This window comes from Euleptes europaea, chromosome 2, assembly GCF_029931775.1.
Source record: "Euleptes europaea isolate rEulEur1 chromosome 2, rEulEur1.hap1, whole genome shotgun sequence".
Lineage (NCBI taxonomy): Eukaryota > Metazoa > Chordata > Lepidosauria > Squamata > Sphaerodactylidae > Euleptes > Euleptes europaea.
Window position 1 is genome coordinate 39,664,877 of NC_079313.1, and position 16,482 is coordinate 39,681,358.

Below are 16,482 nucleotides of genomic sequence, written 5' to 3' on the forward strand. Positions count from 1 at the left end.
TTGGAAGGTAGAGGGATGATCATAAAGGGTGGAGGTTTCCCACTATTGTAGAGTTTGGGAGGGGGTAATGGGGGGTTGAGAGATTGATATTTTCACATCTCATCCAAAATGGGGTTAATAATTGAAGAGAGGAGTGGGGTCAACTGTGTTTCAACGCTGAAACACATTTTGCGCCTTCCCATGAAGTCTGGCTAGGCCTGCCTCCATTTTGAGTTGAGAAAATGCTGGCGGCAACACAATCGCAGCAAAGGGGGGGGGTTCTAGATAGGCTGTGCTTTCCCTCCACCTTTACTAGCATGTCGGGGGTGAAGGGTGAGAATTTTGGCTCTTGGACTGAGAGTAAACTTTGCCTTAGGGTGTTTAATGCGACTTTCTAAAATGGCTGCCACAGCTAGCTTGCTTTTCTGAAAGTTTCCAGCTGCATTGTGAATGATTCCTGACTTTCCTGCAAAGTTCCCTCCCACATCTGGTACTAAGGGATATGATCAGTTATTTGTCAGAGCACATCAGAGGGGATTCTCTGAACTCCCATTGGCCAGAGTGGACTTGTGCAGCATTTTCTAAGGAGAAGAGTTTGAGTATGATGTGCTGCCAGAAAAAAGATATATTCTATCCATTAATCCATTTAATATGGGACATTTTCAGCAATCAGGGAACTCCAGAATGCCTACAGCCCTGGGAACATTGCACCTAAGGAGGAATGTGGTGTATCTACTTGGATGGAAACATGGCTTCCATTAGTGGGAGGTTGGCTTGGCAAGGAGAGGGAGGGGAGGGAAGACAACAGTGGGTGGTAGAGGGGCATGGTCACAAAACCCCGGGGCTGTATTCTTCACAATTTCTAGTACATTTTATTATTATATGAGGCAACTGCTGTATGTCACGTACTGCTGTATGTCACGTGCTTGTCATAATGTTGTATTACTACATGCCAGCAAAAAGGTATATAAGGTGACATTATGCCCGTGTCTAATGCGCACTGACTTAGCAACCCATTGAGTTGCTGGCAGTGGCCTATTGTGCACAATAAATCTTTTTTTTTCTTAACCGGTTTGTGTGTCTGTCTATTTGACTTGGGACAAAAGCACCAAGGCCCGAACCTTAGCGTAACCTATGGGTGGCGCTAACACTGCTGTTTTCTGATTGAAGGTGGGATTTTTTTCTCTAAGATTCTCTCTATAATCATAGCTCTATTCTGTTTTCTGAAAAACTTCCTAACCTTTTGTTCTGTTTCAGTGACACTTATTTTTACACATCGTACCCTAAAACTTCTGAAAAATGTTGGGGGAGGGAGCTTTGCAAACCAAATTCCATGATACATGGCAGGGGGATGCATTGAAGAGGGGGAATGGCATGAAATCTCCCTCTTGTGCCAACAGAAATCTTGCTCCACCATCCTTCCTCTATTGGAAGAAGAGAAAGTTGGTAGTGATTTTGCCCAGTTCCCCTCTCTTTACTGTGCTCTATGCTATCTTATCCACAAGGCTTCCCTGGCCCCTCCCACTAGATTTTAGGGGCTGCTGGGGGAGGGCAAGAGAGCATAAGATCTGAGCTCCTCCCTCGCCTCGTGTTTATGGTTTGAAGGATTCCATTCTATGTGAAGCACTTCTTTTTGCATGTGATTTTCCAGCTAGGACGAACATTTGGAAGCCAGCATTAGCAACTTTGTAATAATCTGCCTTGATCAGAACAACTGAATGAAAGTACACTGTTTTTAACAACAGATCAAAACATGGCCCATCTAGCCCCTGTCTATCTAATCGCACTGGCAGATGCTGTCCAGGAGAGAAGCTGGGGGGGGGGGGAGCGGGCGTAAAAACTAACATCTTTCTAAGCTCCGCAACCTGAGAATCTTATAACCAGAGGTGCCACTGAGCGTGTAAGTAATATTCATGCTGTTGAAAGCACTATATAACTAGAATGCTGTCATTTGTCCTATGCTATATTTTATTACTGCCAGTTGCAGATGGGATCTGGATTCCCAGCTCAGCTGACACCCTTTATCGTACTGCGGGTGTACGTCAGAGAGCATTTAAAGGTGTTTTTCCCCACACACATGCTCCTTATGATGTAGTGCTAAAGCACCAGGATTTTGTAGAGGCTGTAAAATATATTTCATTCTAGTGGAAGACTATTAATCATTAAAGCTTTCTCTAACCATTTGCAGTGCCAAGCTCCAAATTTGAAACATGAGGTCTTAAGATGACACTTGTGCAATGTAGAATAGTCTGTAGGAGATTTCAGGTGTGTGTGGGTGTGGGGGGGGGAGTTACCTTAGACAGTCACATTTGTCTGTTAGCTTTAAAGGTTCTTTTAATCACAGGCCAAATACTCATCTTTGATGTGCAAGGCTTCCTTTTTATCCCTCTTCCAAGTCTGTTCTCTGTCTTTCCTCAGTGTCCAAAATTTTAATTCTCAGAATGATTGTAACTGGGGGGAAAATACAATCCACAATATAAAATGAGTGGCCAAACATTTTGATGCAATGGGGGGGGCTTCTTCATGGAGTCTGTCAGAGGCTGTTCCATCACTATTCAGTCATTTATTATCACTTAAGAGGTATTTATTTACTTTCATTAAAATATTTATACCTTGCCTTTCCCTTCCTACTCAGGGTGGTTTGCTTATAATTAAAAACAAACAAACAAACAAAAACACCCCACAATAAAACCCTATTAACTGCCCTTCCTAAGAAAATACCTGTAGCCTAAACCTCATTAAATGCCATCACAAATCCAACAGCCTTAAAACGCCTCCTAAAAACTTCTAGAGGATGTGAGAAGCCCCTCTGCCACCCCCAGGGTGCTTGTGTTCCACAAGGTGGAAGCTGCTGTAGAGAGTGAATGGAGACCATGCAGGTCACCTTAAGTGGGAGAACAGCTAGAAGGTGGTAACTGGAAGAACACAGTTGGTGCATGGGGACATATGGGAGAGGATGTCATTTAGATATGTGCATCCTAGGCCATGGGGGCTTTAAAGGTTACAACCAGCACCTTGAGTTGAGCTTGGATATAAACTGGCAGCCAAAGTAGCTGTTCTAAAACGGATGAGATGTGTACCCATTGTCTAGCCCCTGACAATAGCTGCGCTGCTGGATTCTGAAACAGTTGTAATTTCTAGGTTGTCTTCAAGGACAGTCCAACATACAGCATGTTACAGTAGTCCAAACACTAGCTTACAAAGCATGGATTAGCATGGCCAGTTTGGCTGAGTTTGAGCAAGGAGAGAGCGAGAGTGGCAAACTGACATGGCTGAATAATGGAATTTCACTTTCTTCTGCTAGTTGGATTTGCTTTTACTTTGTGTGTGTATGCTTTGTGCGTGGTTCAGGATCTGCACTGATCAAGCCTGATTTTACCACAAACCAGCAGAGTGTTTCTCCAGCACAACCTCCCATTACAATTTTATAGCAGCTGGTTTTGTAGAAACAGAATTTTCCTCAATGAACACCTTTCCCAACAATGTGAGAATATGCAAGGGTTTGTGAAGATTTCCTCCCCCAAAGGTTCCTCCTTCTCGTCTATTGCGAAACAATTCTGTGCCTGTGGTATCTGTGAGGGCCTCCACTGATATGCCATTATACTGAAAAGGCTGAATTATGTCTCCAAAAACAATTCTTTAACTATAATTCTGATCTTTTCCTTGTCTGATTCGGACCTTGAGTCCTACCTAGAATTTCACTAACAATGAGGGCTGAATCACATACTTCTCATGGACAGAATCAGACATGTTATGTGTGTTCTATTCCAGGAACACATTCGGAGGTACACACAACCCAAGTTTGGATCAGGATCAGTTCACAAGAAAGGAGCCAATATTTGCTCCATTGTGGGAAACATATGTGTACCATCACTACATGTATAAGCTTATTTTCCTGACAATACATGTGAAGAATGCTGAACACTAAAAGTGCTATATAAATGCTAAGGGCCAAGATTTGCCCAACCCAACTCATTGTCACATGCGGCCTCAGTGTGACTCACTTTGAAAGCATTGTGTTGCTCTATGAGACTCCAAATGCTGTGAGGGTGGAGTGGGGACTTCAGGCTTCCCTTCTAAGCTGTTTTCAATACAAGAAATGGCTGCAGGGGACTGTTTTCTCCTTCCTTGGGCTCCACACAGCCCCCTGTAGCCATTTCTGCTGGCAAAAATGACTTGGGTGGGAAGCCTGAAGCCTCTTCCTGCTTCACAGCTGTGTAGAGCAGCAAATGTTTTCAAGGTGTGTTAGATTGATTCTACATCTGATGGTGCCTGTGTCCCAATTTATTGGGTTGGTGCCTGTCCCAATTTATGTCACGCTTATCTTTTATTTTGGCCCTATTGTTGCTAATAATATTAATGTGCACACATTCAAGGGTTCTTTCATACCATCACTATCTGAGTTGCATATGCTATATGTTAGGACTTTCTGGACTATCAGGTGAACACTATGGCATGATTTGACTTAGTTAAAGGAAAATCCCCAAAGATATAGACATGTATTTTGCTGAAAGGTATAGACATCGGTTTTGCTGAAATATCTGGTAATCTGCATTGGAAAGTAATTTTGACTTGGATTAAAATAATGGAAAATAGAATAGAGTTAGTAGAAGGGATCTTCTCCACTGTGGCTGCTCGTAGCTCCCCAAAACCCACTCCTGAGAATTGGGGGACCCTTGGGAATGAAATGGGATTCAGTGTGTGGAAATTATAAAATGAAAGCAGAATCAGTGGAGACCTCTTTCTTCCCTGGCATATTTTGTGCGAGCTCTTGTGCCATTCATGCAAGAGTTTCACAAGACAGGGGGGATGCTTTCCAGGTAATAATCACCCCTTCCCACCGAAGCCATCTGTATAGCATCTGACATTATTCTCAAGGGTCCTCCATTCAGGACTGGCTTCTCTGGAGGAGAGCAGTGGGCTGCAGTGGGAAGAATGCATCAGAAAAAAACCACTTCCATGCGCACTTGTAGTCAGTGGCTTGCATCTAAGCAAAGGCAATTTTAAGGTGGAGAACAGTATGTTCAAATTGCTGATATTTTGAAAAAAGTGGCATCTTTAAATACATTAAATACATTTAGGCGGTTTCTTTTAATTTTGTTTTAAAGGCTTATAAGGAACTCCATGTTTTCATGTTGGCTAATCTGTGATGATCTTAGCACTACCCTTTAATCTTACATCAAAGGACTCTTATCATTGTTTGTTAATTTAACTGCTTTAGCTTTTTTTTCTTTTCAGAATGGGGGTAAGCTATACATTTGCTTCTCCAGATCCTGATATGAGACAGTTTATAGTGAGGGATAACTTGAGCAGAATTTTAAAATTATATTGAAACTATCTATACAGAATGGTTTTAATTTAACCATCAGACGCTATTGGAAGGAGAGCCGTGGCAGCCAGGCACATCTCCATTGTGCCTTGACTCCAGCTGTGAACCCCTCCCTCCATCTTTTATTCCTCCAGCTTGTATTCTTCTAACTGTTTTATTTAATGCAGACTTTTACGTTTCAATGAGCTTCGAAGGGTGGAACTATGTTTAGGAATACACTGTACATGACTTCAAAATACATGGGTGCTCAAAATATTGTTGAAGGCTTTCACGGTCAGAGTTCATTGGTTCTTGTAGGTTATCCGGGCTGTGTGACCGTGGTCTTGGTATTTTCTTTCCTGACGTTACGCCAGCAGCTGTGGCAGGCATCTTCAGAGGAGTAACACTGAAGGACAGTGTCTCTCAGTGTCAAGTGTGTAGGAAGAGTAATATATAGTCAGAAAGGGGTTGGGTTTGAGCTGAATCATTGTCCTGCAAAAAGCATCCAAGGTAATGTGCTGATCATTGTCCTGTAAGTATCAAGATAATGTGCTAATGAGGGTGTGGTATGTTAATATGGAACCATTGTATCCTGAAGTGATCTGTTAATGTGTGAAATCCAAAGCTAATCTGCATGGCTATTGTGGACTGTAGTCTTTGTTAGTCTGGAGGTTTTCAGGACAGGAAGCCAAGCCTTATTCATTCTTAAACTCTCTTCTTTTCTGTTAAAGTTGTGCTGATGTTTATGAATTTCAATGGCTTCTCTGTGCAATCTGACAAATTAGTTGGTAGAATTGTCCAGTCAAATTACCTTTGATACTTTTTGCAGGACAATGATTCAGCTCAAACCCAACCCCTTTCTGACTATATATTAATCATGATAGGCATTATAGTAGTGTTCTACTGATATACCATTTTGACAATAGGTGTAACAGGTTCTCTGAATTCCCAGATTTTATTTAAAAAATAAGTCTCTATCCTTTTTCCTTTGTGGAGATATAAGGGGAAATGCATATCTTTGCAATGGAAAGCGTTAGACACTTCTTTCTTTTTTAAAGAAAGCTGGGAATTCCCAGACCCTGTTATATCTACATTGCAATGCTATATTGATAGAATTATATTCAAATGCAATTTTTTTAAATTGCAAAAGCCCTGGTGGTTCACTGGGTGGGGGGTGGCTGCTGCTGAAGGACTGGGTTAGGGAAACCTGCCCTGTGGGCTCCCTGTTGCCATTGCACTTTATTTGCAGCCACTCCAGCAATGGTGAAACCACACGAGCCCCTCCTTATGTGGAAATCACCCATGACAGGCATAAGCCATGTCCATGTCCATTGTCTTCACACATGCCATGTCCATTGTCTTCACACATGCCACTGGCTCATGAGTGCCAAGCAAGGAAGTCTGGTGTGACAGTGTTTGTCTCATTTGCCAGGGATCACCTGTCCCTACTCAACACAGAGAATTCTACATATAATGGTGATTATCTCTGATTATGACAGTGGCTTCAAGTAGCTACTATATCACGACTGATGATGAAAAATGAACTCAACTGCCCAGTTTATACACTCACTGGTCATGTGAGGATCTTTGTGTAGTGAAGAAGTGAATGAATTCCATTTTCTGCATCACGGAGATAACTTCACACACATCGGTGACACTCAAATGCCCAATTTGTATGATCTCCTTTCCTTTCAGAGGCAATACATTCACACAGATTGGGTATATGCATGGTAGAGATGAGTAGACATGTGAAAATTCTCACTGGCCCCATGAATGTATGAACTGAGCCAGGTATGCATATAGTCACAATTGTAGTACCAATTTGGACATGACTTCATTTAAACTGGAGCTCTAATCACTGTACAGAGTGTGTCACTCATTGGTCATTTATGCATGGTCACTTTAACCTCCTTTATTCCCCGTTTCAGCCAGGATCAAAGTAACCCTGGTTGAGGGAAACTTAATGCATTGGCTGGAATGATCAGGGACAAAACTGTGTGCCAATGGAGGCATGAATACAGAAAAGCAGTCTCCTAAGTTCAAATCAAGTCTCACCCCTTTAAATGCTGCTCTGTAATTGGCTGACTTTGCACTACTCACCCTGAGAGAAGACCTCCTTCTCCCCAGACCCAACTTCCACATAAAAAATGATTTTAAGAAAAAAAAAAAAAAACCGGAGCAATTTGAAAGAAGGGGGGGGAATCCAAGCTTCGTTTTAAAAAAGGCTTTCTTTTGCTCAGAAAGAGCTCCGAGGTAGCACGAAGCAGGAAGCACTTGAATCCCTGCCTCTTTACACACTGCTTCGTGGTTGGCTGTGAGAGAAGCCAGTCTTCTGTGCTTTCCCTGTTTGGCTATCTGCATGCTGCCTTGAAGAGGGGTTTGGAAAAGGGTGGGGTGAAGCTCAACCAGAGAACAGAGTATGCATGCTCTGTGACTCCGGAATGAGCCAGGATGAACGGTTTAGTTTGGGCCAGAAGAGGAATGGGAAAAGCCGGGTTTGTTTTGCCTTGAAACAGCATTACGCTTCCAAGGAATGAGGTAACGTGCATACTGAAAAAATTGATCCTGGCTGAAACAGGGAATAAAGGAGGGTAAAGCGACCATGCATAAATGACCATTCTTTACTAAACTCCCTACTGTGTATGCAGCTGCATTTTAATACTTCTGAATCCTGAAAATCAAATTTCTGTAGGCATTTAACTGTCTGTTATATCTTTTTTGTCTACTGAGTTACCGCTGGGTAAAAGTTGCAATTAGAATCAAATTTTCTCTTTTAAAAATTAAAAATCAATACTTGGTTGCTTATGAATGGAGCTGTGTTGCAGCTTTGTTCTGGCAACCATAAAGAAGTTATTTAATCTAGCACACCAGTTTGAAGGCCTTTGGCCAATACTTCTGCTTGGTCAGGCTTTAAATTTTCATTGTTTTTGACACGATGCTGGAACATCTATTCATTCCCAAGCCTGCCAACTTCACGCACGAGTCCTGAACTGCTTAATCAAAATGTTTAAGCAGAATTGAACACAACTGCAAAGTGCCTGTTAACGTCCAACATCTTCCAAGAGAAATGTAAGACATGGTTTTGCCAAGCCTTCACTACAATAAAAGGAAGGCTGCTTCAAATTACCATTTTCTTTTGGCTGCTAGAGTTATTTTACTGGGTGTCAGTCTGTCGATTTGGTGGCACTTTCCTCTGGCTAAGTGAGCCTTTCACAGACTCAAGATATTGTTGTGTTTGGCCAGAGGAAAATGCTGCCCTTAGGGGATAGATCTGTAGGGTCTAACCTACTTTATTTTTCATGTTGACCTCACAGGCCTACGTGGAAACTTAAAAAACCCTAAAACTATTCGAGTATTTAAAAGCAATGGAGTATCCACCTATAAAGTATATGAAATTTAAATTAGTAGAAACTTCACAATAACTTTGTTGTAAAGAGAAATTTGCAATCTCCCTGAAGGCCTAAGATCTGGTCAACACACCCTGAATAAGATGAGGTGATTTCTGTCTTTGTATTCACACAGTAAAAGGCTGTGACCCGGTGTGATATGATTCTAAGTGATGCTGTTCTTGGGGAAAACGTCTTTTTTTTTTCAAGACTTCATGAGTATCAGTTTGTGTAGCCATGTAAAGCCATAATTAAATATCATAGTGAAGGCTACTAAAAAAAAAAAAACCACAGAGTTGAGTCCATACAGAGGTGTGGCAGGCATCCCCTCATTATGTGGTTTGTGTATGTGTGTTAAGTGCCATCAAGTCATGGCTGATTTATGGCAATCTCAGCAAAGGGTTTTCATGGGAACTGAGAAGCAGAGGTGGTTTGCCATTGCTTTCCTCTGCAGAGTCTTCCTTGGTGGTCTGCCTTTAAAGTGCCGACCTGACTTACAGCCCATTCCTGAGACTGCAGGCAGGCCATGGCGGCCAGCTGGGGCGCAGCAATGGCGCCGTCGGTAGGCCTCCTAATGGGCTTCGTGGCAGCATGTGCTACTAAGAAAAAGGCAAAAGTAGCAAAAGAAGCTAAAGCCCGAGGAGCGGGGTGGTGGCACAGGGACACTGTGGCGGAGGAACGCCGTGGCACGGCCTCAGGCCAGCCAAGGCCAGCTGAGTTCGCAGGGCCACATCCAGGGGAGGGACCTTGCTGTAGGGAGGAGGGCCACAGAATGGGGATGGGCGAGGCAGCCTGTGGGAGGGGTCGCCTCAGGGGAAGGTAGGCAGGGTGAAGGGCAAGGGCTGTGAGGGGCAGGAGCAGGAGGATAGGAGGATAGGAGACCTCCCAGAGGGGCCGGAACAAGGGCAACACAGGCACTGGTTACCTCGGAAAGGACTGCTGTGCACTCGCCAACACACCCTGGAGTTTGTGCTGCTGACAGGGGAGAGTAAGGGCATGAACCTTACTCCAGAACCCTTGTTTAGCACATCAGTCACATCCTGGAATTGGGATGGAGGGCTCAGAATGGGCTGGGACGGTAGGAGGGGGCGGCAAGCTTTATGACCCACCGCATGCATTGACCCATCAGAGAGCAACGCTCGCATGCCTCCTCATTAGTCTGCCCCGTGATCCCGAGACCAATGAAGGGATATACTAAAATGAATGACAGGCTAACCCATTAGAAAAAAGGGAGATGCTGCACAGCCCGTTTGAAATAATAGGAGCCTGGATTGCCCATAGACTTGCATTGGCTACACTGAAAGACATTACAGCACAAAAAGAGTTGCAAAGAAATTGTGGAATGGATTTTCCAGCAAGGTCTCTAAACCCAGATACAATACTCTGGGACTGGACTGACAGCTACCCGCCTTCCACCCTTCCATCCCCTCACGATCCCTTCTCCACACAGTCACATGGATGGGCGAGGTGTAAAAAATGCCTTTATTGAAACAGGGCGTGTTAAGGGAGGGTGGGTGGGGAGGAAACAGCAGCGAGTGGCGAGGGCAGACCAGGTTTCCAATGAGGTGTTGGTGGGGGCCAGGAGAATGCAGAGGCAGCAAGGTGGTGGGAGCCGATGCCATCGCTTCCTCGGGGGGCTCCTTCTCTCCTTGTGTCCGTGGGTGTGTGTTAGGGTGATGGTGACCAGTACCAAGTACCAAGGTCGTCCTTATGATTCCCAAAATGTACAAAAACAGAATAGCATGGCTGCTCATCTAAAATCTATCTATTATACAAATTGCAAATTAGTGGTAGCTAAAGTTTTTTTTAATCATCATGATTACATTTATTTTTTTAATTCAATTTTTTTTTCCAGTGTCAGTATTTGAAATTTGTCTCAATTGAACACTTATTATCTCTGAATGATATATTTTACTTCTTTTGGCATCCTTTTATCTAAGCATGACACCATTCACTCCTTTCATGAGATGACTCTTGAACTCTACCTGCATGCTGGTAGTTGCCTTGGCAACTGACATGCTTTTTGCCATAAAGTTCTATGGAACCTGCAAATGAAGCCTCAGGAAGCAGCACCTTCTACTTTGGCTGTTTAGAGCAAAATAAGGGGAATATATAAAGGGGTGTGGGGAGGGACTGTGGCTCAGTGGCAGAACATCTGCTTTGCATGCAGAAGGTCCCCGGTTCAATCCTTAGCATCTCCAGTGAAAAGGACCAGGTAATAAATGTTGTGGAGGGAAGACAACATGGTATATCCTGATCTCATCAGATATTGAAAGCTAAGCCGGGTTGGTACTTGGAACGGAGACCACCAAGAAAGACTCTGCAGAGGTAGGCAATGGCAAAACACTTGCATTGAAGGCACCTTGCTGTGGTTGTCATAGGTCAGTTGCTACATTAGGTGTTGCGAAAGACCTGTGTCTGAAACCCTGGAGAGCCATTGCCAGTCTGAGTAGACATCACTGACCTTGCTGGACCAATGGTCTGATTCAGTATAAGGCAGCTTCATATGTTCATGTGATCAACAGAGAACTTTTTCCACTCCATAGAACTGTAATGTTCAAAACTTGTGTTATGATCATGTAATAAATTACAGTGATTTCTGACATGATCCCCTTTTTGATATGGCTTACAGATCAATGATATGTTTGAGAATTTCTGCTCTGAGTGACTTTGTGCTGTAAGCTTTGGAACATGGTCACAAAAACATGACTTCATTGGTGGTGAAGCAATTGTTTTTACCAGCCAGGGTGGTAAAACAGGCCTGTTTTATGCTGACTCACACTCATGCATTACAGAGTATACAGGCTGGGTTTGGAGTTCCCACCCTGTGCAACAGTCAGACATGGATTGTGAGTTTCCCTCAATTCCCTACAGTGTCCAGTTTGGCTCAGAACCACAATATGTGAGGTGGGTTGCCAACTGCAGGTTGAGAAATTCCTGGAGATTTGGGGGTGGAGCCTTGGGGAGGGTGGAGTTTATGGGTTGGAAAGACCTCAGCAGGCTATACTGCCATAGAGTCTACCTTCCAAAGCAGCTATTTCCTCCATAGGAATTTATCTCTGTTGTCTGGAGATCAGTTATAATTCCAGGAGCTTGCCAGGCCCCACCTGGAGACTGGAAACCCTGGTGTTTGGAATAATGGCTTCAGCCTGCCCCCTGCCCTTGCACCATTTTTTTACCCTGAAATTTTCCTGGGGTAATATTTGGCCCAAGAGCTCTGTGGTGCAGAGTGGTAAGCTGCAGTACTGCAGTCCAAGCTGTGCTCACGACCTGAGTTCGATCCCAATGGAAGTTGGTTTCAGGTAGCCTGCTCAAGGTTGACTCAGCCTTTCATCCCTCTGATGTTGGTAAAATGAGTACCCAGCTTGCTAGGGGTAAAGGGAAGATGACTGGGGAAGGCACTGGCAAACCATCCCATAAACAAAGCCTGCCTAGTAAACGTCGGGATGTGATGTCACCCCATGGATCAGGAATGACCCGGTGCTTGCACAGGGGACCTTTACCTTTACCTTTAATATTTGTCCCATTGAGGAAATTCACATGTTGAGAAGAATCCGTGACTAACTTATTTCTGTTACACAGACCCAGCCTGTGTACTCCATAATATGTGACACTGATGGTAAATTGCTTCACAAGCTTTTGAGGCAAGAGATTGTGATTAATACTGGTGAAGTGATGAATATAACTCATTACTGTTTGATCATGAGGTATCTGTTTTGTTGGATTTTAATTTGTCTCAAACTGTTTTAATCTCTTTTTATGGTGGCTGTTCATTTATGTTTATAACTGTATGCTGCCTCGAGAGTCCTATTTATCCTCTCAAGGTGGGATATAAATGAAAAAATGAATAGATTAAGCTCACTTATCAGGATCCTTTAAAAGGTGTTCAAAGTGTTATGGATTTTCTGTTGAGAACTGAGATGAACAGTTCAATCCTAAGGAAAGACAAAAAAATAAGAATAACTGAGAATTCAGTTATAGATTATGTATGGTGGAGATCAACAGATGTTTTTTGGAGTGGCTTTGAGCAGGATTCAGAAAATGATATGGAATGGTATGGGTTCATTTTATTCCGGTTGATTGGCTCCACCTCAGCATTTCCACTTGTGCGAGAGCTCTTGCACAAGTGGAAACCTAAGAAAAAGACCACAGTCACTGCTTGTGCTAGGTCAGACTTACTGTATCCCAACTGGTGTTTCCGCTTTTGGAAGTTCTTGTGCAACTGGTTGCCAGCACTGTAATATATAGGGAGGAAAGTTTTAGGTGTTGCAAAAGATCTTGCACAAGCAGAACTGCATGAAGTCCATTTATGTTTCTGCTTGCACATCTCTGGATTCAAGGCAGTGAATGCCCTGCTAACATTTTTCCTACAGTCTCCAAAAAGGACATTAATAAATAAAATGGAACTTCACCCTTAAGTGAAAACTGGTACAAGAGGTCAGAAAAAGTATTTCATACTTTAAAATGAGAAGTCAAGAGCTTTAACTACCACAGGCCATAAATAAAATAAGAGTCACTGACAGAACCTTATCTTTCTAGAAATGACCCTGTCACTAACAAAAAATCAATGGTAACAATCTGGTGAAAAAGCATGCTTGGACATAAAGGAAATTGAGGGAACAGGACTTTAAAATATGTTTCAGAAATTTAACACATTCCGTATTCTCCTTGTATCCATCTTATGCTAAATTATAAAACATTTAAAAATGCAGCATGAATGAAAACACCTATACACACTTCCCAGTCAGCATCATTATAGCCCAAGTGCTAAGTAAGATTGTTTTGAAAGAGGCCACCCTGGTGCTTATGAAAACATACTTCTTGCCCTTGCTTGATAGTGAAACATGAAAATCAATATGAAGTGAATTTTCAATGCATCCAAAACCATAGCCAAGCAATGTCCTATGAAGTCCGGGCTCTCATGAAATTTCAGTTTTAATTTTAAAAGGTTCGCAAGTTCACAAGGTTGGAAGAGATCACAAGGGCCATCCAGTCCAACCCCCTGCCATGCAGGATCCCACAATCAAAGCATTCCCGACAGATGGCCATCCAACGTCTGCTTAAAGATCTCCAAAGACGGGAACTCTACACACACACCCCTCCGAGGCAGCGCATTCCACCGTCGAACCGCCCTCACAGTCAGAAAGTTCTTCCTAATGTTTAGGTGGAATCGCTTTTCTATTAGTTTAAATCCATTTCTTGGAAGCAACAGAGGACAAGCTAGTTCCCTCATTAACATGGCATCCCTTCAAGTATTTAAAAATGGCTATCATGTCACCCCTTAAACTTCTCTTCTCCAAACTAAACAAACCCAGCTCCTTAAGTCTCTCCTCATAGCATAGGGCATAGATTCCAGACCTTTGACCATTCTGGTCGCTCTCCTCTGGACACATTCCAACTTGTCAACATCCTTCTTAAATTGTGGAGCCCAAAACTGGACACAATATTCCAAGTGAGGTCTGACCAATGCAGAATACAGTGGTAGTATTGCTTCCCTTCATCTAGACACAATACTTTTTTTGATGCAGCCCAGAATTGCATTGGCCTTCTTAGCCACCATATCACACTGTTGACTCATATTCAGTTTGTGGTCCACTAAGACACCCAGATCTTTCACATGTACTGTTGTCAAGCCAACTATCTCCCATCCTGTACTGTGCCTTATGTTGTTTCTGCCTAGGTGAAGTACCCTATTGAAATCCATTTTATTGTTTATGGCCCAGCTCTCCAGTTTACCAAGGTCATTCTGAACTCTGACCCTGTCCTCTGGTGTATTAACTATGCCTCCCAACTTGGTGTTATCTGCAAATTTAATTATCATATCCTCTGTTCCATCCTCCAAGTCATTTATAAAAATGTTAAATAGCACTTGTCCCAGGACAGACCCCTGTGGCACCCCACTGGTCACTCCTCTCCAGGATGAAGTTGTGCCGTTAATGAGCACCCTTTGGGTTCGGTTGGTCAACCAGTTACCAATCCACCTAACAGTAGCAGTGTCCAGCCCACATTTTACTATCGTTCCTTCAAGAAGATCATGGGGGACTTTATCAAAGGCTTTACTGAAATCAAGGTACACTACATTTAGAGCATTCCCTTCATCTACCATACTTGTCACTCTATCCAAAAAAGATATGAGATTAGTTTGATATGACCTGTTTTTGAGAAACCCATGTTGACTGTCAGTGATCATGGCATTTCTCTCTGAGTGCTTACAGACTGTCTGTTTAATTATCTGCTTTAGTATCTTACCTGGTAATGATGTCAAGCTGACTGGGTGATAATTGTTTGGGATTTCTTCACACACACCCCTTTTAAAGATGGGGACCACATTTGCCCTCCTCCAGTCTACTGGAACTTCTGTTCTCCAGGAGTTCTCAAAGATTATTGCTAGTGGTTCTGAGATCACTTCGGCTAGTTCTTTTAACACCCTTGTATGCAGTTCATCCGGCCCTGGAGACTTGAATTCATTAAGAGTATCCAGGTATTCCCGTACAATCCCTGTGTCTATATTGTGCTGTAATCCCCCTACTGCATCCTCTGCTCCATGATTCCCAGGTTGAGCCCTATTTCCCTTTTGGGAGAAGACTGAGATAAAGAAGGTGTTAAGTAATTCTGCCTTTTCTGCCTCTCCTGTTAATAATTCACTGTCTTCGCCACACAGTGACCCCATTGTTACCTTGATGTTCCTTTTGCTATGGATATAACAAAAAACCCCTTTTTTGTTGTTTTTAACTATCCCTGGCAAGCCGGAGCTCATTCTGCGCTTTAGCCTTCCTGACTTTCTCCCTGCAAATGCTGGCTACTTGTTTGAATTCCTCTTTGTTGATTTTCCCCTTTTTCCATTTCTTGTATATGCCCTTTTTAAATCCTATCTCAACCAAAAGTTCTTTAGACATCCACCCTGGTTTCTTCAAACCTCTACCATTTTTTCTCCTCATTGGAACTGATTGAAATTGCGCCTTCAGTATCTCACTTTTAAGAAATTCCCATCCTCTCCCCTGAACCATGTGCAGTTGTTTTATTTTAAAACAGACTACACTGATTTGCGTATGAATGTATAACTTTCTACCCCCCACCCCAATCTAATAGTGGCTGTGGGGGAAGGAAAGGAAGCAATTTGTATTGGCAAAAAGTAACAACCTCTTATGAAACTATTTTTTCATTTCATTTCATTAACCTTTATTGGCATACCAAAGACAGAGATAGAAAAAACAACAACAAAATACCTCCAAAGGGCAATACATATAAGTTACAGTCGGGTTAATAAAACTTTTCTTGTTCTTTAAGAACTCCTGTAAGAAATTCAGCCACGGTAGCAGTAATTCTGGGATCATGGTCACTCAAAAGAAATTTGCATTTCACTTCATTACTCCTGTATGTCTTGTACTGGAGCAAAGTAGATAGCAGTTTATCCCGCAGAGTAACATAGAAGGGGCAATCTAAAAGGATGTGGTCAATTGTATCTAACAAGTTTAAACTGCATGTGCATAGGCGTTCATGTCTAGGGATCTGGAGGTATCGGCCTAAGAGCATCCTAGATGGGAATGCATTAACCCTAGCTAATAGAAAAGCGCAGCGTTGAGAAGGTATCTCTAGGTTATCTAGATACCTAGCCATTTTACCCGATCCATTATTAAGGCCTAGGGCCGCCGGAGAGCAGATGGGGGGAAGAGCTGGGTTAAAATTCTGCAATTCTACATCAAGGAGACGTTGCTTGATTCTTTTAAAGATGTAAGATTCATTGGCCAGAGCAAGATTATCTAAATCAATTCCAATTTGACAGAGTCTAGATCTAATCAATATGTCCCA